The sequence below is a fragment of the Thamnophis elegans genome, chromosome 12 (genome assembly GCF_009769535.1).
Source record: "Thamnophis elegans isolate rThaEle1 chromosome 12, rThaEle1.pri, whole genome shotgun sequence".
Taxonomy (NCBI): domain Eukaryota; kingdom Metazoa; phylum Chordata; class Lepidosauria; order Squamata; family Colubridae; genus Thamnophis; species Thamnophis elegans.
Window position 1 is genome coordinate 37,269,368 of NC_045552.1, and position 23,072 is coordinate 37,292,439.

Consider the following 23,072-nt stretch of genomic DNA (forward strand, 5'->3'; position numbering starts at 1 on the left):
ATCAAAAGCACCACATAGGTGAACTCAATTTTACAATGATTTTACCAGGGTCATAAAGTGAGTCACTGTGGTCCTTAACCGAATCCAGCATATACAATGGATACTTTTTGCTGATCTTTGCCAGAAAATTGCAAAAAAAAGAAAAACTAGCAAATTGTGGTCATGTCACCCCAGGATGCTGCAAATGATCAAAAGTGCAAGCCTGCTGCCTTGTGCTCAAAATGCAACCACGTTAATGCCAGGGGTGGGGGGGTTAGTTGTAACTTGAACTCTAACAGGATGTAAGTAACTTCTTAAAAGCCCATCAAAACTTTGAACAGTTGTTAAGCAACTGGTCATAAGCGGAGCCCTCCCTGTAGTCCAAATCCTTCCTCAGGGCAGGACCCACCTTGGGAGCTGCAATAGGACCACCCAGCCTCTGTCTGAAGACCTTCAACGAAGGAGAACTTCATCATCCATGGTAGCAGTTCCACCACCCTCTAGCCTCCACTGGAAGAATCCTACTTCCGGAAGGAACATTGTTTGGCTGACTCTGAACAGCTTCTACAGGAGCTTCCTCACCAGTTCCAGCCTAAACCTCTCCCCTTACACTTCTAGCCCCACTGGCTTTTGTCATAGCCTCTGGAGCAAGAGAAGATAAATCCACTTCTTCTTCTGTGTGACATCCTGCTGGATGCTCCAGTTTCCCCACTTAGCTGCATTTCCTTAGGCTAAACAAGCCCAGGTTTTTTAACTTGGTTTCAACATCCTTCATTATCTTGGTAGCAACCAACAGACTTTGATCCAATGCGTTACCATCTTTTTTGAAACTGATACCCAGAACGAGGCACAATATTGCAAGCGAGGCTTGATCAGAGCAAGCAGAGTGGAGCAATTCTGTAAGCCTACCTCATTCTTTGATGTAGTAAGTTCTTGAGTAGCTTATGGTGATGCTGTCAGTTTAATATGCCTTAATTTCCGGAAAGTGCTTAATGAAGTACCTTTCTTCCTCCTTTCCATTCAATTGTGTCAGTCCTTAGAGCCATGATGGCGAACCTGTGGCACGCGTGCCAGAAGTGGCACCCAGAGTCCTCTCTGTGGGAACGCATGCCATGACCAGCTGCTCTTTTGGTTTCCAGTGCACACATGCACAGTTGGTTTTTGTGCATGCCGGAGCACTGAAAAATGGCCAGAAAAAGACCCCCCAAACAGCCGAAAAAAATGCCATTTTCCAGTCCATTTTCCAGTTTTTTTTCAGGCCTTTTTTGGCTATTTTCCAGGCCAAAAGTAGCCTGAACAAATGCCTGAAAATGGCCTGAAAAACACCCTGAAAACAGCCCGAAAAACACCCCCAAAAAGCCATGCACATGCTAGCCAGCTAGTCTTTCAGTTTTCGGAGCTTCGCTGCGCACAAAGACCAGCTGGCCAGCACACATGTGTGTTCTGGAAACCCAAAGACCGGCTGGTCAGTGCCAGCATGCTCACCAGTCAGCTGGTCCTCAGATTTCCTATACTGCGGCACATGCACACGCACGGACATGCACGCACTTTCTGGTTTGGGCACTTGGTGCTGAAAAGGTTCACCATCACTGCCTTAGAGGTTGCCTAGAAAAGTCCCTGCAGTTTTCCCAGCTGGGTTTTCCAGAAGTGCTTTGCCACTGCCTCCTTCCTAGGGCTGAGAGAGAGTGATTGGCCTGGCTTTGTGCCTAAGGCCAATGTAGAACTCACAACTTCTGGTTTCCAGCTTGGTATTTCCCAGCATTCTCAATGAACAACTTGTTAAGTACTGGCTTATGTCTCTCAGGTGGCTCCACCGTTGATTGACAACCCAAACTCAAAGGGTGCTTATCCATTATTTTAATCAAGGAAATGTGTTACTAAACTAGGTTCACTGGGCCCTACGTTCTTCAACCGTTTCATTCATGGCTTCAATTAAGAGAGAGAAGAAATGTTTAACCAATGTGCTGATGAAACAACATTGGACAGGTAGATGCCCTAAAACAGAGGTTCACAATGTTGGCAAGCTTAAGATACGCGGACTTCAACTCCCAGAATTCCCCAGTCAGCGAGCTGCCCTAAAAGACAGAAATCAAATGCAAAACACTTGTAAGTAGGATAACAGTAACAAGCCTAAGAGTAGCAGTATGAGGTACCATCACCTGAAGTAAATAGAAGGTTCTTGATTTGGGATGGGGGGGAGGAAGAACCATGAATGTACCATATAGCATGGGTCTCCAACTTTGGCAACTTTAAGCCTGGCGGACTTCAACTCCCAGAATTCCCCAGCCAACTGGGAGTTGAAGTCCGCCAGGCTTAAAGTTGCCAAGGTTGGAGACCCCTACCATATATGATATCTAGCTGGCATTAAAAAAAAATGGAAATAGCCGAGTGGCTGCAAAGAGAAATGTGCCATTTCTGGCTACCACAACAGAAGCAGAATTCCAAACTCCAGAATGGAGAGTTTTGAAAATTGCTCAGAACTCACCTCGCCTACCTTGTCACTTTAAGACAGGGTCAAAGAAAAGCAGAGGAGTCACGCAATTCCTACCTCCCGAGGGAAGGCTGACTCATGCCACAGGAGGAGCAAGAAACTAAAAAAATGCTTTCCACTCCAACTTAACTTCCCAAGACAGGAATGTGGTGATTGGAATCACTGCTCGGTCCGAGAAGCAGCAAGAGGCCACCCTGAAGCAAAGGGGGGGGGGGAGAAAACCACCCAGAGGACCGAGGGTGGACCTGAACTCAGGTATGGCCTGCCCCACACCTTCATCCCAACACCAGCTGGCTTCCCAGTTCAGAAAATGAGCAGGCCGCCTGATTCCGTGGCTCACAGCTCTGACTCACAGGTAGGCAACCTTCCCGCAGCACCCACCACTTCTAAAAGGCGGAGACATTCGAGGGACCTTCACCTGGCTGAGAAATGTGTGAACACGCCCTTCTCGGCAAATCCAGGCAGATCTCAGGTTCATTAAGGAATTCTTGCTGAAAACAGCCAGGGGCCTTTGTGGAGGAGGAGGAGGAGGCAGTACCCAGGTTTGTTTCCCAGAGCAGATGCAGCGGCCACCGCCCCTCCTATGAATCTTCGCCTTTGATTAAAGACCCAGCAGAAAGTGTGATCAGCAAGGAAGGGGGCATCTTTTGCTCAATGGGCCCATCAGCCCCCACTCCAACACACAACAGGACTCTTAGGGCAAGTCCTCCCAGAGCTAGGCCAAAGATCCTCTGCCAGATGAAGATGAAAAGACTGTGGATATTTTCAGCAAGACAACAATCCAAAACATGCCTCCAAAGGATCCATGGGATGCAGGAAGGAAAGAGAAGGATTTAAGCAAATTTCATCATCTGAACTTGACGTGGTGGCGTAGTGGTTAGGTTGGAGTATTACAAGCTAATTCAGCTCAATGCCAGGAGTTCGATTCTGACCGGGTCAAGGTTGACTTAGCCTTCCCTCCTTCTGAGGTCAGTAAAATGAGGAACCAGACTGTTGGGGGCAAGAGGCTGACTCTGTAAACCCCTTACAGTAGGGATCACCAACCTTTTGGACCTCAGACACCATTAAATTCATAATTTTAAATCCCGCAGCCCACTAATATGATTTTTTTTAAAGATAAATAGTATTTAGTGCAATATAAAAAATGCAAATAATTTTTCAGTTGACCATCAAAATTTTCTCATGGACCACTGCCTTAAGAGAGTGCAGTAAAGCACTATAAACAGTATATAAGTCTAAGTGCTGTTGCTAATGCTATTAAATAATACTGAAAATCTAATCTCAAATATTCACTGTAGACAAGGAAACCTAAGAAGCAGGATAGGGAGGTGCTTTTGAACTCTGGTGTGGGGGGAAGAGTCCAAGAAGATGGTGGACAGCCAAAACAGTAAACCAGTGAATCTCAAATCAGCCCAGAGTTCTCACGCCAGACACAAATCACCCAGGCTCAAACCACTATTGGACACTGGACCTCTCCCAGTAGCAGCTGCCTCCTTACATCCTACCCGGAGTCTTGGGTGAAGCTGCCCCCTGCAGCCAGTCAGCCCTGGCCCTCCTTCCCATTCTTGGACCCTGCAGAAAGCTCCCCTCCCCTCTCCTTTTTCCAGGGAAGACCCAACTTCTCTCCAGCTACGTCCATTCAACTGCAGTCTTTTACTCCCTCCCTTTCATTTTTGATTAGACTGACAGCATGCCCCACATCAACCAAAGAGTGGGGGGGGTGTCCCTTAGTACTCCAGTCCCCACGCACCAACTAGACGACTGGCTCCAAAGCTACCCACACCAGCCTGGGCTAACAGCCAGACCAGCGTGTCAGCCTTGTGATGGAGCAGCTGCACATGAAGGCCAAAAGTGACAAGTTTTTTGTTTCTTCTCTTTTTCTTCACTCAAGTGGCTGGTTTCTGCCAGAAGAACTGCGGCCAGGCCAGGCCACATATGGCACAAATATGACCAATGATGCCTAAACATTGCTACAACTGCATCTTTTTAAATAAACTAGCATGCACTGATTAGATTCTGTGGATAAATGGCCAAGATGTGATGCTACTACCATTAAAAGCAACTAAAATAAACAGTTCAGAATTTCTTGCCAAAGATGGAGAAATATGCAATCCTAGGATATAAGATCTTTGGGGCACCCCCTCATTACCAGCAAAATGCAGTGGGTATAGGATATACTTGAGTTTCAGTAAGGCATTTGACAAAGTAGACTACAGCCTACTTCTTGGTAAGCTAGAAAAATGTGGGATAGACAGCAACACCACCAGATGGATTTATAACTGGCTGATTAATTGCATTGAGCACTATAGTCCTCTGCATCTACATGGAGGGAGGTAAGCAGTGGGGTACCCCAAAGTTTTATCTTAGATCCAGTATTCTTCAATATCAATAATTTAGAGGAGGACATAGAAGGGGAACTCATCCAATTTGCAGATGACACTAAGCTGGCAGGTATAGCCAACACCCCAGAAGATAGGCTCAAGATCTAGATGGATATCAACAGATTCAAGCACTGGGCCCTATCTAACAGAATGAAATTCAGTGATGAAAAACTAAGGTTTTACACTTAGGAGGAAGTACCCAAATGTACATGTATAGAATAGTGGAAGCTGGCTCAACAAAAGCAAATGCGAGAAGGATCTAGGAGTCCTAGTAGACAACCACATATATATGAGCCTGCCGTGTGTTGCAGCTGCTAAAAAAACAATGCAATCCTAGGCAGCATTAACAGAGGAATAGAATCAAGATCTCATGAAGTATTAGTACCATTTTATAAGCCCTAGTAAAACCACACAGCAGCATCCATTTCTGTGAGGAGAAATGTAAAACCTTGATTTTTGGGTAGGAGGAGAACCAATGCAGACACACACTGAACAACAGTCTGCTGAAAAAAAATGCAAAATCAATCCTAGCATGCATCAACAGAAACACAGGATCATCCTCAAGAAAAATGACCATCTCCCTCTATTCTGCATTAGTCATATTGTACCCAAAATATTTTGTAGATCTAGGTCTGTATACAACAGTAGATCAGGAAACATTCCCTAAAATAAGAGCCCCAGGAGCAACTTCTTTCTCCGGGAGGCAGTAAATTCTTCTGTCCTCAAAATGTTCAAAGAGAAGGTGGGTGGCCATCTCCCAGGTATGTTGCAGTACTGGGCAGAAGCTCTCCAATGTCTTTGAAGAGGTTTCTTCAAAGCAAGCAGTTTTTGTGATAGCAGCCAGCAGGAGATAACACACAAATGGGGACTGAGCTTGGTGAATTGTCAAAGCAGTCCCAGACCAAGCAAGAAAAAGGGAACCCACCAGCCAAGGGTCTGGATCCTTCCCCCAAAGCCCTCCCATCAAGAGGCTCATAAAGCCACTGGAAAGTTAGGAGAAAGCCATATATGTTCACCAGCACCTCAGTTCCAGGGTGGAAAGGCTCCTGGGCTCGGTGTACCTTGAAGGAGCTCTTAGGCCAGCCCCAACCACTATGGGACAACTCTAGGCCTAGAAAGAAATGGATGTCCCACCGCCTGGTAGTGGGAGACTGAGCTGCCTCTGCTCAGCCTTTGAACCCAACCACTTCTCAGGGCTTCTCTGTCCTTCCTTGGAGAAAGGAAAGGCAGCTCATTCTGAGAACTTCCTTATCTCCTTGGCCCCTTGAGAAATCGGAAGGGAGAAAGAAACCATTTTGCTGTTCCAAGACAAAGAATTACCTTGGCACAGGGCTGAATGCTGACTTTCATGGAAGGAAATATGGCAGTGCAGCAGAAGGCAAGGGGGGAGCCCACCCAGCCCAACAACGTGGGAAAGGAGAAGAGACACATTTCAGCACATATCCATGCAGTAGAGGCGCCAAAGACTGCAGTGGGGGGGGGGCTTCCAGCCTGCATGCAATGGAGCACCCTCTCTAGAACACTGGGGGGGTCCTGCCTCCCCCCCCCCCAGGAAAAGGCAGCTTCTTGGAAGGATCGCTTCTGTCTTCTCCCTATCTTTCAGGAAGGCTTCGTTCTGCTTCTACATCAATGCCCTTGTGATGGAAAGCAGCCGATCCCATTCAGGCAACTCTGGACCATTTGAATCGTCCTTCTTCAAGGACCAGCTCAAAAGTCACAGAAAATGCATGCATCACACCAGCATGACCCTACCCCAGAGGGGACCTTCTCAATCCTTTTTCCATCATCCTGGACAGGACGAAGAGAAGGGTAGAAAGTTCTGTCTTTTTTTAAAAGTTTTTTATTTTTCCCTTTCAAATTGATTCACAAATATACATTCTTATAGATGCTATTAATATTTATCTGTTAGCCATTAATGTTTATCGTTATCTTATATACAATACATTTTGGATCACTTTCTTGCCACCCCGTGTCTCCATCTTATTCTGCAACAGCCTTGCTCCTTCTGTCTTCTCAACCTCCCTTCTCTGCCTTCTTCTTTCCTCCTCTCCTTCCCCTTTTCTTTTTCCCCACTCTTTCCCCCACTCCTCCTCTCTTCTCCTCCTCCCCCTCTCTTGAGAAGGGTAGAAAGTTCTTGGCTGTATACGGACTGGATATCCATGAAGGGGGAGAGGATGAAAGCAAGTGTGTGTTGCCACCAGCCAACAATCAGAAGATGCAAGTGCCAAGAAATCTTTGAGTAATTCAACAGAGGATGTGTCAAATTGCCCCTTCTCCAGTATGGCTGATCCTCCGATCTACTTTACTCTGGGCCCCGAATTGGATAGCATCCCGAGGGAGGCCCAGGGAATTTCCGCAAGATGCATCTGCAGCATTCTGGAATTGGCTCAGCTCTGCCCATCCTCACAGAACTGGATGGGTCTGGGAGCTGCCAACCTATGGCTACCACCACAGAGGTCCACGGGAGCACATGTTTTCTTGAAATTGCAGGCATTCCCACGCTAGTTTGCCCACCCAAGTCTCTCCCATTGAGCTATGGAACATCTTCTAATGTTCTCCATCTCCACCCAATAGAGGTTGCCATATTTTAAGCTGGAGCTGCATAGATAAGTACAGGTAGTCCTCAACTTACAACAGTTCATTTAGTGACCATTCAAAGCTACAACGGCACTGAAGAATGTGACTTAAGGCTGTTTTTCAGTTTTGAGCTTTGCAGCCTCCTCGCGGTCATACGATCAAAACTCAAGACGTTTGGCCACTGGTTCAGATTTATGACCGTTGCTGTGTCCCAAGGTCACATGACCTCCTTTTGCAACCTTCTGACAAGCAAAGTCAATGGGGAAGCCAGATTCACTTAACGACCAGGTTACTAATTTATCAACCGCAGCGATTTGCTTAATAACTGTGGCAAGAAAAGTCTTAAAATAGGGCAAAACTGACTAAAACAAATGTCCCACTTAAAAGCAGACCTCTGGGACTCAATTGTGGTTGTTAGTTGAGGACTACCTGTACTGTAGCAAGTTCTTTAGACTATATACATCAACGCAGGCAGAAGGTAGCACTCTGTAAAATACCACGTGTTTTTCAAACTGATTCTGGAATACAAAATACCGGTCAAAATATCTGTGCGAAAGGAGACAGGCTCACCCTTGAACTAAAAAAATAAAGGGGAATCGGAATATTTTGAAGTTTGGAACAGATTTATTATTGGTATAAGGCAAGGTGACAAAACTGGAACAAACTGTAAACATGTGATTAGAAGGATAGATAATGTATTAAGTTGGCTGACAGTTATTGGTTGAGATTATCTGTACATAATGTGATTGTATGATCACTATGACTTCACGGTGCTGCATTGTTTTAAATGTAAAAACAATAAAAATATTTTTTTTAAAAATCATTGGGCATCAATAGAAGGAAATGCTTCCAATCATTTGGATATAAATTCTCAAGGTAAGTCATCACAACAGCCACCTTTCCCTTATTCCCCTCTCCACAAACTATTGTGACTTTTTCACTCCATCTGAAAAAGGCATTAATCACGATGCAAGATCACTCAGCTGAAGAAGCCATCCTCAATACCAAACTGTCTCCTAGTTTGGACCCCGTTGGGTATGAAGAGCTTCCGGTGCTTAATAATGGCCTTCCCAGCCCAGCTCCAAGGCTCCTGAGGCCAGGTGTGTTACCCACTGTGGGCCACACAGCCAGGCGCCCTGCATGGACATGCACAGCTGCTGCCAAGGCTTGTAGGCTTGTGAGGGAGGCGGCTGGTCAGCACAGCACCAGTCTTATTGGGAAGGGTGGGGAAAAGCAGAGAGAGGGGAGGGGAGAAATGCTTGCCACATCCGGTGGTCACTTGGGGAGCCTTCTCTTCTGCCCAGACTAGGGGGAGGGGCTTCCGCAGAGAGCTGCTGGTGAGGAAGGGCTGACCTGGGTTGGGAGGAGGGGGAGAAGAAGGGCCTCCCGACCCATTCTTGGCAGAGCAAAAGATGGAGCTCATGAATCACCCCTGTCCAAACAAACTACCGCAACCTTTACACAATGCGCCTCAGTTTGGGGCCTCTGTGTTCCAAAAACAAAACGGCACAAGGATGCATTCAGCGGGATCTGCCTGTACCTGTTTGACAGCAGTTTTAATTTTATTGCTAACTAATTAATTAGCCTGGGCCAGAAATATGCTCAAGTAAAGTCTCTCTCTCTCTCTCTCTCTCTCTCTCTCTCCTCTCTCTCTCTCTCTCTCTCTCTCTCTCTCTCTCTCTCTCACACACCACACACACACCACACACACACACACACACACACACAAAACAAGCATTTGTGAACACCTGAGCAAACTTGAACCAGACAACCACTTCATTGTCTGTTAGCTCAGATGCTCTCACTTAGCCTTTTTAATAATTATGCGGATGTTTGAAATTCTGGAATATTTTCTAATATACCATATTTCTCCAAAATAAGACAGGATCTTACTTTCTTTTGACCCCCGAAATAAGCACTTGGCCTTATTTTTGGGGAGGTCTTACTATTTTTGAGGTGCAGGAGGTGGCAAAGGTGGTCATCTCATGGCTGCTGCTGTGTTACAATATTTTCGGGAAGGGCTTATTTTCAGGGAAGGGCTTATCTTAGCGCATGCACTCAAAAGCCCGATTGGGCTTATTATCCAGGGAGGTCTTATTTTGGGGAAACAGGGTAGTTCATATGCCAAGGTTTGCGTTTTATTCTACACCATCCAAAATTACATTTTGAGATGGGCAGCTCTTTAAGTAGAGGTAGCCCTCAATTTACAACAATTCATTTAGTGTCTGTTCAAAGCTACAAGGGCATGGAAAAAAGTGACTTATAACCATTTTTCAGAGTTACAACCATTGTGGCATCCCCAGGATCCTGTGATCCAAATTCAACACATTTGGCAACTGACTCATGTTTAGGACGGCTGCCGTGTCTCTTGTGGTCCCCTTTTGCGACCTTATGACAAGCAAAGTCAAAGGAGAAGCCGGATTCACTTAACAACCGTGTTACTAAGTTAACAACTACAGTGTTTCATTTACCAAATTTGGCAAGGAAGGTCCTGAAATGGGGCAAAATTCACTTAACAACTGTTTTGCTTAGCAACAGAAATTCTGGGCTCCATTGTGGTCATAGGTCGAGAACTACCTGTGTCATGTAATTGACAAAGCCAAATAAAGTGAGCACATACAGAAGCCTTTTTGTTCCATGTTAACAGGTGCCAGCTCATATGCTTCCTCCTTGGATCCCTTCCCGTCACATGAAAACACACTGGACAATAATGGCTTTTGGGTCTCTGGAGGCCAAGGGACCCAGCTGTCCCATCCAGCTGTCTTCTTTCAAGCACTGCCCATGGTAACCCCTTGCAGAGTTACCCTCTCCTGGACCTCCTCATCCAGGCACGCATGCCACTCCTCAAACGCCCGCCCGCCAGTGCAATGCCACGATGCTCTGGCATGCCTGCAAACATTTACAAGTCCTAAGGCTTGGCAGGAACAGAAGGAGCCTCTTGAAAGCTTGTTGTGCCCAGAAGTGGGGTCATCTCCACACTGGACTCTCCACACGCAGCAATCCCAAAGGTAAGAAGGGGGAGAGCTTCACTCGCACGGACCTCGTTGGGGCAGAAAAACAGCTTCTAAATCAGCTGATCATCGCAGGGAGCTCCAGTAAGTAAGCAGACGAAGCACAGAAGCAGTAAGACAGGGAAGCTGGGTTGCTATTTTGGGCTTCGCACCTCGCAGTTTCAGCCTCCAAACGCTCTGTTTGAGACCAGTTCAAGGCTGCAGGGATTGCCAAAGCACATCACTGCCAATCACCGGCCAAAAATGCAATGCACAGAGGCCCAAAACGTGATGCACAGAGGCAGCAATCGCCGGCAAGGTGCTCTGGTGATCCCAGCAGCCTTGAACCAGTTTCAAACGGAGCCAGCCTCATTTGCCCACTGCATAACCTTTCCACCACTTTATCAGGGACGCCAGTTCTCCTCCCACACACGCATTGTCTCAACAAACAGACAACTACAGAAAAGGGCTGTCAAGTGTGACTGCCCCCCCCGCACATACCCTGAGGGACAACCACACCGTGCGTGCAAGATTGCGTTGGAGATGAAGGCACGAAGGGTGGGGCAAGGGCGAGGTTCCTTGTCTGCAGAAAGGTTGGAGCCTCTGGAAATTCAAAGAGTAGCAACTGAAGAGGGGAGACCACCTGCCTGGCTGCCTCGCAGGCCACCCGCTGGATCTCCTGGTCCTCACCTTTACACTGGAAGCGCCTTGGCTGCTGCTACCCTCAAGGTATTTTAAGCACCATGGCTTGGGAGGAACTGGGGAAAGGTTAGGAATTCATAGCACACACACACACACCGCCTAACTCTATCGGACTTCCATAGGGGCCTAACAATTAACTGGGGAAGGAGGAGCATTGAGGGGAAAGTCTTATCGTATTTTTCGGAGTATAGCACCTTTTTCCCTCAAAAAAGTGGCTGAAAATCTGTGTGCATCTTATACACTGAATACAGCAATTTTTTTGCCTCATAAAACCCCATCCCCTTCACCAAAATGGCCGTGCATAGCCCGTAGAAGGCTTTCAGAGAGTTCCTGGGAGCTGGGGAGGGCAGAAATGAGCGAGAAATGGACAGTTTTTGCTCAATTTTGTCCCCCCCAGCCCCCAGGAGCACTCTATAAGCTTCCTAATGTCCTCTTTTTTAACAAATAATGAGCCCGTTTTTGCAAAAAATGGGCCGTTTTGGAGAGGTTTGCAAAGTGCAATAACTTTTTTTTTAATTTGCCTCTTCAAAATCTTGGTGCGTCTTATACTCCGGTGCGTCTTATACTCCGAAAAATACAGATATATAGGAATCCCTGTTAACCAAAACGACATGTTCACCATTAGCAGCTCTGCCTGTGCTAAATTGAATCTATGAGATGCTGGTTTTCAGCTGACAGAGACAGCTCCAGGCATCTCCAGGACAACTTCCTCTTCCACAGAGCACCAGTCTGGCTGGGGATGCTCGAGGGTTAAGTACACCAGGTGGGCCAAAGACATTGTCCTCCTTCATGGAACAATTTTCCCAGCATGCCTCTGGAGATGGCTGGGAGCAAAGGAGCATCACAGCCACAGAGATGGTCTCAGTTGCTTTCAGATCTGACGGCAGTATGTTTTTAATTTTCATTTTTATTGCATGCCCCTAAAAATTGGTTCTTGATTTCAGCAGGCCGAAAAATTATTAAATAAACCCTTGAAATGTAGGTGTGATAAGCCACAAAAGAGACCAGGTCTAGTCCAGAGACAAAGCACAACTATGCGTATGAGTATTTACTCTATTGTTAGGCAATATTAACAGAACCTTGCAAGACTTCAAGTACTTCCCCCCTCCCCTCCTTTTAGTCTCCATAAAACTAGGAAGGATTCCTCCCGTGAAGGAGGGGGTCAAGCTATTCTCCAAAACATTTGAGGGCAGGACAAGAAGATGGAAGCTGAACAAAGAGAGCTCCAACCTGGAACTTAGGAGAAATTTTCTGACAGCGAATCCATTACCGTATTTTTCAGAGAATAAGACGCTCCAGAGTCTATGACGCACCTTAGTTTTTAGGGAGGAAAATAGGGGCGAGGGAATCTGCCTATCAAGTATTCATCTGGCTAGCATCCTGTCCTTAGCTTGGTCAGCTTCGGCACATTAGTTTGCTGGTTGTGAGCAAGTGCGCGCACTTCACTCACATGCACCTCGTTGGGGCAGAAAAACAGCTTTTAAAACACAGATCATCACCGGGAGCTCCAGTAAGTAGAGTAGGTGAAGCGCAGAAGCGGTAAGACAAGTAGCAGCTGTTCCAGGTTGCCATTTTAGCCTTCGCACCTCGCGTTTTCAGCTTCCAAGCGCTCTGTTTGAGACCAGTTCAAGGCTGCGGGGATCGCCAAATCGCCACCTAAAAACACGACGTGGCGGAGGCCAAAAACTTGATGCATAGAGGCAGTGATCGACAGCCATGTGCTCTGGCGGTTCCAGCAACCTTGAACCAGTCTCAAATGGAGCATTTGGAGGCTGAAAACATGAGGCGCAGAGCTCCAAAAATGCAAGCCATTGTCTGTGGCAATCTCTGAAGCCAGGAAGAAGATGGAGGCCGAAGGGTGGGGCTGGTGGGTGGGCAAAACTACATTTGGAGTATAAGACGCATCCAAATTTCCATGTCTTATACTCCAAAAAATACGGTACTTCTAGAGCCGTGAGTGGTCCAAACACTGGAGGTTTTTAAGAAGAGTTGGATGGTCATTTGTCCAGAATGGTATAGGGTCTCCTGCTGTATCTCCCAACTTCCTCCCTACCAACTCTATTATACTGGACTGAGAATTCTTTCTTTGACAGTTGTCCAGTCTGTGGCCTTTCCTCCTCCTTCCCCAGGTCGCTGCCCACAAGAAAAACTGATCTTTTAAACTTGGCGAGCCAGTCTGATCCTAAAGAGAAACCTCAAAATCTGTCGCACAGGTCCCACTGCAGACAGTTGTTCAGTTCTAAAGGGCGGCATGTCTCATTACCTTGATCTTCCTCTACACATCAGCACTTATTTTGGTTGATGTCACCCTTCCTTCCAAGCAGCACAGGAGGGAACCCCAAATTAAAATTACTCTCCTAAATGTTTCCTTCTCAGCTAGTTAGGAAATGTGTCGTGGTTTTCATTATGGATTCTGCACCCAGGAACTTTTCCCTCACGCTTACATCAAGTCTGTTGTGTGTTTTGAAGCCCCTGGCAACACCTCTCTGACGATACCAGTTTTATTATGTGTCTAGAGGAATCACTGCGATTATGGTATATATTTTATAAGGCAGGTAATTGCCTATTTATTATTTTAGGGCTTCTATTTTTATGAGGGAATCTCCTTTTAAGCTCATTTTTTCAGTGTCGGGTTCCTTTCTCCCAAATTTATTAGCAGACAGTAAGACAAAGCTCAGACACAAGTCAGTAAGAAAAATCAGATGTTTTTCTTCAGGCTAAGTAATTCCAACACACACACACACACACACACACACACACAACCCTTAGCTGCAGCCACTTCCCAAGCAGCAACACCTGCCTCAAGAGTTTGGGACTGGGAAGCTGCAACACCAGACTGTAAGTAGAACATTTCAAATATCCACATCACACAAACTATCAGCCTTTCCTGAACATTTCTGTACAGGAGAAAGCAAAGAGATTTGATAGCCAGTGACCTAACTCTTATTCTACTGTAAGATACACTATAAAAGTTCATGCCAAAGTCAAGCAATTCAGCCATCGCTGCCTGCAGAACCACAACCAAACTTTGGATGCTCCTCTACCACAACTGGTTTCCTGTTCAACTCCTCTCCCCATCCAGGTTCAGAGTTTTGCATACTTGCCTTGATGAGGGTCACAGGCCAGCCCCATTTACACCTAGGCAGGTTTCCTTTCTGCCATGTATGCTGTTCCTATCATTTTCAGAACCAAACTTCAAATCCACATTCATCAAACCATTCCACCGCCAATCATTATTCTATGGATAATTTGCATTTAGTTTTACTCATTAGTCTAAGAATGGTGAAAAGTAATTCAAGTGTTAACCAAAGGACTGAAGAATTATTAAGTTAATGTCTAACCATATACACAGCTCCAAGTGGGGTTTTGGTTTTTTTTGGTAAAATTAGCATGTTTAGATTCAATAAATTCAATATTTCCAAATATTGATGCAGCCCTCATTCATTCTAATGGCTGGTCGCACAATCAGCCAGATGCAGTTGGCATTCCAAGAACCTGGGGTAGATGATGTTGTTGATGCTCTTAAAAGTATCATCACAGAATCTAAGTGGTCCCAAATAAAGATGGCTTTTGCAATTGACTAGTGGTGAATTGGTCAATGTCAATGGTGTTCAAGGGATGCTCCAGATGTTTTTGGATAGCAGCCAATGCCTCTATTTGGCGACTTTCTCCATTTTTCTCTGTCTTCTGCTTTCTCTCTGTATTGCAATGTCCGGTATCCAGACTTCAATCAACATTTGTTAAGTCTGGGGAGTTATGTGGCAGATGCCTATCAATTGAAATTCTGAAGCCCCAGAGCACTTTAGCTTTTCATTTGTTATTATCTTGTCTATTTTGTGGTCCCACCAGTTCCTTCTTGCAGGCAAATGGTATTCCAACGCGCTATTGTTGCTACTTTGTCACAACACTGTTTGAAGTCAATCTTTGTGATCTTCTTGCAATAGCTAACTAGATGGTTCACCATTTTTTCAGTTTCTTCTAGAAGTAGCATTTGGTGTATGTTGCTGTCTTCTCAACTCCTGATTTTCATGCATTTATTCTTATGGTTTGGTCTTGTGCATCCAGAATTAGCCCCCTTGATTCTTTCTTCAAATTTTGTGCCCTTAGTCATTGCTAGATCTTGTTGGAGCCCTGGTGGTGCAGTAGTTAAAGGGCAGTATCGCACGCAAACTCTGCCCACAGTCGGAGGGACAGACAGTCCACCTGGCAGGCGGGTGAGCAGAGTGCAGAATGGCAGAGGCCCGGCGTGTCCTATTTTCATTTACACCACCACCATGGGCTGTTCAGTGGCAGTGGTGCTCAGGCGATTTGGAGACAGTGGGCGAGATGATGGCAGTGTCCAGGCACATCCCATTTTCACAACATCACCACGGACCATTCAGCAGCATCCCAAAGCTGTTCTTTCTGCTGCCAGTGGCAAGTTGTCCTTGCAACAAATTCGCTTTGTTGAGTTCTACTGCAATGAGTTAGCGGCGGTGAGTTGGCAGAGGTGACTTGGCGATGCCAAGTTGCCAGCAGTGAGCTGGCCGGGCTGAGTTGGCCCATTCCGCTTGGGAAGGACTTTACAGGATGATAAAAAATGCCAAATCCAGTTTAAAACATCTGGCTGACTGTGTGATGAACTGTAAAGAAGTAATACTAGTAATAATCTTGGTTAGAAATGTTGGATTTTTAAATAGTTTTAATTTAAATGGTAAACCATATATTTAAGGTCAGGGAATTCAATTTTGTTTTGGAACTCCACAATGGACGATCATAAAGTTTCTAAGAAAAAGTTATTGCAGAGCTGGAGTGGCCTCTGCACTTACAGAAAGAAATTTAATGACAGTTTACATCTGGACAGCATTAATTTAGGACCTAATGAGAGAATGTAACTCTTTTTTTCAACTCCTATTTTTCAGTACTTCATTTGTTTATTTGATTAGTTTTTAATATTCCAAGCTTTAGTACAGGGGCTAGACAGTTATTTTATAGGTTCTCTTATAATAGCCTTTTGGATGAGCCCTAGGAAGAAGATTTCTAGCAAGCTTAAACTTCTTTTTTTAATGCATCAACAATCAGATTTTCCCAAATTTTCTGCTCACCCATAAATACTTCAACTTTTTTCTTCCAAATAACAAATACAAAGACTGTTAGGGATTTTAAAGCTTTTACACAATAGGGGTATAGCCTCATTGAAGAAGAAAGGGGGAAATCTGCCACTGAAATCTGAAAAAGAAGATTAATAAGGAAATTTTGTTCAGCTATGTGAGAAAATCAAATTTGGAATTCTAAAGTGACTTCCAACAGATTACACTGGAATTTGATCACCCTGGCTGCACCTGAAGCTGAGGAGTGTAATGAGGTGTATTAAATGCTTGTGTTGGGAACTGACAGAAGAACCAGGAAAAATGTTGGTTTCGCAATTGAAATCACATAATAAGATACAATTAAAGCCTCTGCAGATAAAACATATAATGAGTCAGTGGAAATTCTCACCTGGGGGATTTTATGCTGCCTCTCCCACACCCTTTATAGTTTGAATTAAACATACCTGACAACGAGCTTCAAACTTTTTTAAAACAAAGTCCAGCTGAAGGGCTCTGACACATCTCTGATTCTACAAAAGTATTAAGCAAGCCATGAGGGCTCTTGGGACAGGTTTCTACACTGTGATGGGAAGCTATAGAATAACTATTTTAAGATTGGACAAACTGATTTGATACCCAATACTGCCATCTTGACAAATAATACCTCTGACAAGTCATTCGTTCAACTTAAATGCTGTCACGTTGTTGTTATTTGCGGCATCCTGCAGTCACATGACATTTTATGACACTTTTGCTTATTTCCTATTTTCGGTAACACTGCTCATAGCAGCAATAGGTTTGCTTAACGACAGCCACAGAAATGGTCCTAAAATAGGGTGGCTGACCCAATTTATAATCATAATGGACAGGACTCCATTATGATCATGGGTTGGGGGACTACAATAAAGGCAAGATAAAGCCAAATTAAATAATAAATGATGATTTCAGATACACAATAAATGTAAATAATCTAATATCCTTTTCAGGAGGGGGAGTGCTTTCAAATCATTTTTTTTTATTCTGGCAACTTCTTGGACTATCCCTCATAGCTTGTTGTAATCACGATCCCTGCATCAGTTCTACTTTGATACTTTAAACAAACTAGAAAGCTAATAATTCATTTTTTTAATAGTATGACCAGATCACCAAATTTTCTTTTTAAACTGAGGTTTCCATATGTGAGGGCTTCCATTTGAATCATTGGGCTTATATATCAATGTGCTATTTTTTGGACTGTAAATGAGACTGTAACGTACGCAACTGTTATGTTTCCATTAGAAGCCTCTAAATTCTTGCACATATTATGTCCTAGTTATCCTGGGAATTGTTTGTGTTCCTAACATTAAAGGCAACCTAACATATGTGAATGTTACTGGGTAATAAATCTGATTTATTCTCTCATGAAAATGTGACTCTAAAACATTTTTAAAGGCTGAAAATTAGTTTAGCGCACATTCAACTTACTGCTAAGTATACCTTCAAAGCTATATACAAGGTAACTTGTAAAACTGCGGAATGGCAATAAATTCCATTAAAACATTAATGTATTTTCACTTTGGAGTGATGCGCTGTCCAGCTAGAGAAAACTCCAATGATTTGGAATGCAAAACATTTACAATTTTAAAAAATAGATGTTTATGAACTAAAAAAAATATAGCGGGAATGATTACAAATTAAATAAGCTCTTCAGTAAAGAATTGGAGTATTTGTTTCTAACAAGTCAATGTCTTAGTTTTTAAGGAAACATTCAACATATTTTATGGTCGTAAGATTGATTTATTTCATGTATAGACGATTGCAATCTCTAAGGACTTACAAGAAAAAGATGCACAATAAACAATGTATGATTAAAAAAATTAAAAAGCCCCAGAAACCCATCAAAAACAGAATGAACAAACTACAGGTAATCCAACCAAGATGCAATCATGACCCTAACATCCTCCAGGACAGCTCAATTTTGAGCTGCTTCCAGAACGCAACTGGCTGTCCAAAGGAGTGAAGCCCCACCAAGAAGACAGTGTCACTGAGCTGTAACACACATACACACATCTTCCTAAAGTGCAGCAGGCCAGCAGCTTCTCCCAGGTAAATCAAACAGGCTGGATCAATTCCAAGGGTAGAATTCATGGGACTGAATCTTGTAAGATACCTTGGCACCTAGCCATGGAAGGTTTTATAGGTAAACACACCACTTTGGGTTTCATTCAGAAAACTATTGGCAAGCAGGGTAGTGTCCACAGCACCAGTGTAATATTCGCCTATCAGCAAATGCCAATTCCATTAGCATACAAGCCATTGCATTCTGAATGAACTGCAGTCTCTGAGTCATTTCCAAAGGCGCAGTCCTACCCAGAGCACCCTAAAATAGAGTGGAATAACAGAGTTGGAAGGGACCTTGGAGGTCTTCTAAAGCAACCTCTGCTCAGGCAGGAAACCCTATACCGTTCCAGACAAATAGCTGTCCAAAAACTCTTCAATGTTGTAGAGCATTCACAACTTCTGGAGGCAAGCTGTTCCACTGGTTAATTGTCCTAACCGTCAGGAAATCCTCCTTAGTTCTAGGTTGCTTCTCTCCTTGATCAGTTTCCATCCAACTGTTTCTTCTCCTGCCCTCTGATGCTTGGAGAATAGCTTGATTCCCTCCTTGTGTGCAAAGTCTAAACAGGCGGCCCAAGCGTGAGTCACTGCAGCAAAGTCCTCCCACTGCCTATAGTCCCCCGTCTGCTGCTCTAAAAGGACCCAGGAGTTCAGAATGAAGTCACACATCAGCTCCTTCATCTCAGCAAGGGGCACCACTGGAGGGAGACAACCACAAAAAGAGCCACTGAGCACGGACTGGAATTTCAGCCATACAGAGCCCCAATTACCACAGTGGCCGCATAAGAATACCAAGTTCAAACATTGCTGGGTGTTCTTAAAAGGACCTATGAGGGATCCACTCTCCTGATCTGGGCCCCAGCCGATGCCCTCCACCAGGCCATCTCTCCTACATATCCAGGCTTCAGAGGAAGGTGGGAGACCAGGAGATAGTTATCTAAACACTTGCCCCTCCACCAGAAGCTGAGAAGAAATAGAGATCCAGTCTGCAGGGGAAAATCTTAGGAGAGCCTTCAATCACTTTCTTAAATCACAGCTCAAAAGAAATCCAGGTAACCAAGTAAGTCCACCATCCTGGATCCTATCCAGAAGGCGTGAACAAATCTGGGCAACCCTGGAAGCAAAATGATCGTAGCAATCTGATCATTGACCATAGCAGCCTGAAAGGAGGTTTGGGAAAACGCTGGTTGTTCCTTAGCAGAGAACTGGTTGTCCACACACCCGCTGGCCTGCCAAAAAGACAGCAATGATGCATCAACCTCTTATCAGCACAGGGTATGCCCATCAAAGGTAGCCACATACTAATGCACGGTCAGGCATTTTTCTTCTCCTTGGCACTGGAGGTGCCGCTTTGGATGCGTCATCTCCGCTCAGCTAGCCCAAAGCCACCACTAGCTACCCAGATCTTCCGCACTGCTATAAGGGAAGCTGGTTCGGTGCCCAGAGGCTGGCAAGCAACAGACCCAGTGGCCCCCTTTACGTAATCTGTCCCCGAGACAGGATGAACAGAACAAGAAAGGAAAAACTGAAAAAGGGACCCAGGAAATTAAGGTATTAACAGAAAAAGTTGCCCCTTGTTGCTCAAAAGTCTTCCTCCTTGACTTTCCTCCAAAGGAAAAAGAGATGCCCCCATTTCAAATGTTAGCAAGTCAACTGTGATGATTTGCTGTTTCTAGTGTGATAGCTGTAACTCTTTGGCAGCTCCCATCGGTCTGTATTTAAGATGCACAGAACCAGGGAATAGGCGCTAACGTTCCACATCATCTTTTAGCGGGATTGATGATGCTGATTACATGGCTTTCTTTTGTTTTGTTTTTCCCACAACAAACTCCAGGCCCATTCAGGCCTTCCCCATTCAGGCCTTCCCCTAGCATAAGACTAAAGTTTACACAGCCGTCTCTCTGACATTTCAGGAAGGGCACAATAATTGTTCCCTTCTGCCAGCTGGGCTTTAGCTAGGAATAGCAGAAGCAGCCTTCTTTCTAGACTTTTCACAGAACTGAGCTAGAGAAGGGAAGGTTTGGGGAGAAGAACCCCAGCTGGATCTCCCCCCCCCCAGGACAGGTGAATGGGGGAGCCTAGGAAGATAGGAGAGTTTAGGTAAAAGGTCTTCAAACTTGGCAACTTTAAGACTTGTGAACTTCAACTCCCAGAATTCTCCAGCCAAACTTGGCAATTTTAAGATTTGTGGACTTCAACCCCAAGAATTCTCCAGCCAGCTTGGAGTTGAAGTCCACAAGTCTTAAAGTTGCCAAGTTTGGGGAGCCCTGGTTCAGATAATCCCCTTCCCATTCTGTAACAGGAGGAGGGGGCGGCAGAGAGGGAGGGGGAAACCCTTGCCCTCTTTTTAACAAGGCCTACAGGCAAAGGGCGATCCACTCAAGAAAGAAGCTCCCAGATGAAATCCTGGCAGCCAAGCTCCAAGAAGAGGACTCAGCCCAACTGGCCGCCCAAGAAGAGAATCCCCGTCCTGAGACCCTTCGGGGCCTGAAAAAAACCAACCGCGGCGGGATCTCCCTTATCCTCCCCACCCCCTTCCTTTGTGATCAGGCGAAAGTCAGGCTAGGAAGACCAAGCCCTCCCCGCTCAACCCACCCAGGGGGCTCTGAGTGAAACCCACCGAAGGCGGCGACCCAGCAACTCCGGGGTCTTGGCTTACTGACCAGCCCTACCTTGGGAGTTAGGGAGGGGGGGGGCAATGGCTGGAATGCGCCCGCAGCCAATCAGCCGGCAAGGGAGGCCGACCGAAGGGAAAACAGGTTTGGGAATGTTTGGAAACATGGTAACATTGGAAACACTCTCTCTTTCTCGGCTCGCCAGGAGGCGGCCGCCAGTAGCCCTGTCGATCGGCAAGGGGTTAAAACGCGGGATCCTAACTGGGAGCGGAGAGAGGAATAGTTCCCGTCGTATCAGCGTTTTGATCTTTCGCGGAGGGAGCGCAGAAGCGCCGGAGGGAGGGAGGGAGGCGAGGGGGACGTAACCAGAAAGCCGCTCCGCTTGCAAGGCGACTCTCGGCAGGCGAGGCCAACGGGCAACAGTTCGCTCACAACCAAAAGGGCCAACAGGCAACAATGGGCGCTTCTCCCATCGGAGGCTTCGCGCCGCGCTCGATCCCCAGGGGCAGCGGCGGCTGATTTGCCTCGACTGGGAGAGACCCAACTTTTTGTAAAAGTTTTCTTCCCCCGTTAAAAACGCATTCCTAAAATACAACATATTTACGTGTAGTGAAATGTAAATTACCCACTTACACCATTCACACACTGATATGTATAAAAGTTTAAAAAAATAAAAATTTGATTGGGGGGGGAATCATTCCTAAAAAAAGGTCTTGCTACGTTCAGCTTCATAAAGAAGAAGAACCGAGCCTCTAAATGCAAACGCCAAGCGAACTGCGCTGATTTCTACCATCCCGGCCAATCTGCCAGTTACAAGGGAAACCATCTCGCGCCTCATACGGAGCATTTCATCCCGTAAAACCCCCGCAATTCCACCGACCGGACTATGCAATGGAAACCCCTTTTAAAGGAAGGGTTACCTATGGCATCTTGCTCAATGCCGGCCCACCCCCACCCAATCCGTCCCATTCCTCTCTACATTTCAGGTTTTTCACAAGTTCGGGACCGTGGACGTGGAAATCGCACCTCAGAAGGACGGAGGCTCAGGAATTAATGCCGAATGAATCCGAAGGGAGCTTTTTTTTATCCCGCAGAACAACTTTCCTAGAAAGGCGGGCTAGAAACGCAGCTCTCGCCGGCAGCTTCCAGAGGGGCCCCTGATGGCAGAATTCGCACTGGGGGCACCGGAGGGCTCTGTCCGGGAACCAGCGCTGCGCTCCTCCCGGAAAAGTCCCCTGGGAGCAATGAAACGCGGCTCCCGGGAACCAGAGGCACCTAAAACGCCTTTCAGGGCGGGGATTTCGGCTCTGGAGGGATTTGCCGGCCGCTCTTCCCACAAAGAGGCCGGGGACACCCACCCCCACCCCCGGCAAGGGGGGTACTTTCAATCCCCCGCCCGGTTCGCGCTCGGCAGGCACGAAGGCCGCCGCCGACCCCCGGGGAACTCGGGAGGCAGGGAGCGGCCGCCGACCCTCTCCGGGGCGACTCCTGGCAGCCGCCCGCCTTGCCGAGGGTCGGCGGGGAAAGACGGCCTCAACGCAGGAGTTATTTTCGGCGGCGCTATTTTCCCCCCGGGGACCGACCGAGGGCAGCTTGCGGGGGCCGCCGAAGGTCGGGCGGGGCCGGACTGAGCGACGGCTGGATGGACGTGCCCCGAAGGCGCTTCGGCTCCCCCCGAATCGAGAGTCTCGTGTCCCCCGCTTCCAGCTCCAGCGTCCGGAGTGCCCGCGAGCGAGCATCCCCCCCATTCCCCGCAGCCCCTTTGTCCCCCATCCATCCCGCCCCGTCCGGGCACCTACTTGGCGTTGGCGGCGCTCCAGGAGACCGGCTCCAGGCTCTTGGCCAGCAACGGCGGCGCCAGGCGGCCCAGCGCCAGCAGCAGCGGCCAGCAGCCCTCGGCACAGGCGCTCGGGGCGTCCCGCGGGCTGGCCCATCCTCGGCCGCCACCGCCACCGCCACCGCCGCGGCTGCTCCGGCGGCGGCGGCGTCTACTCGGGCGACGCGACCCTCCTGCGCGGCGCCTCACGGGCCTGCCATGGTGGCGGCGGGGCGGCGGCGCAAGCAACCCCCGCGCTCTCACCGCCTCGGTCCCCCCGCGCGTCCTGCCGCCGTCGAACGGCCCGCGCCGGCTCCTCTGCTCGCACTGGGCGCGCCGGGCGACGGCGCACGCT

At 46.8% G+C, this 23,072-nt stretch overlaps 1 protein-coding gene across 1 annotated transcript in view; it reads right to left on the reverse strand.

Moving 5' to 3' along the window:
• The window catches only part of EFNB1 (ephrin B1), an 89,711-nt gene extending 66,937 nt beyond the window's left edge, over positions 1-22,774 (reverse strand). The window contains exon 1 of the mRNA XM_032227968.1: positions 22,701-22,774. The gene's annotated coding sequence lies outside the window, so the exon portion shown is untranslated. The remainder of the gene's footprint in view (positions 1-22,700) is intronic.
• Positions 22,775-23,072: the final 298 nt, after the last annotated feature.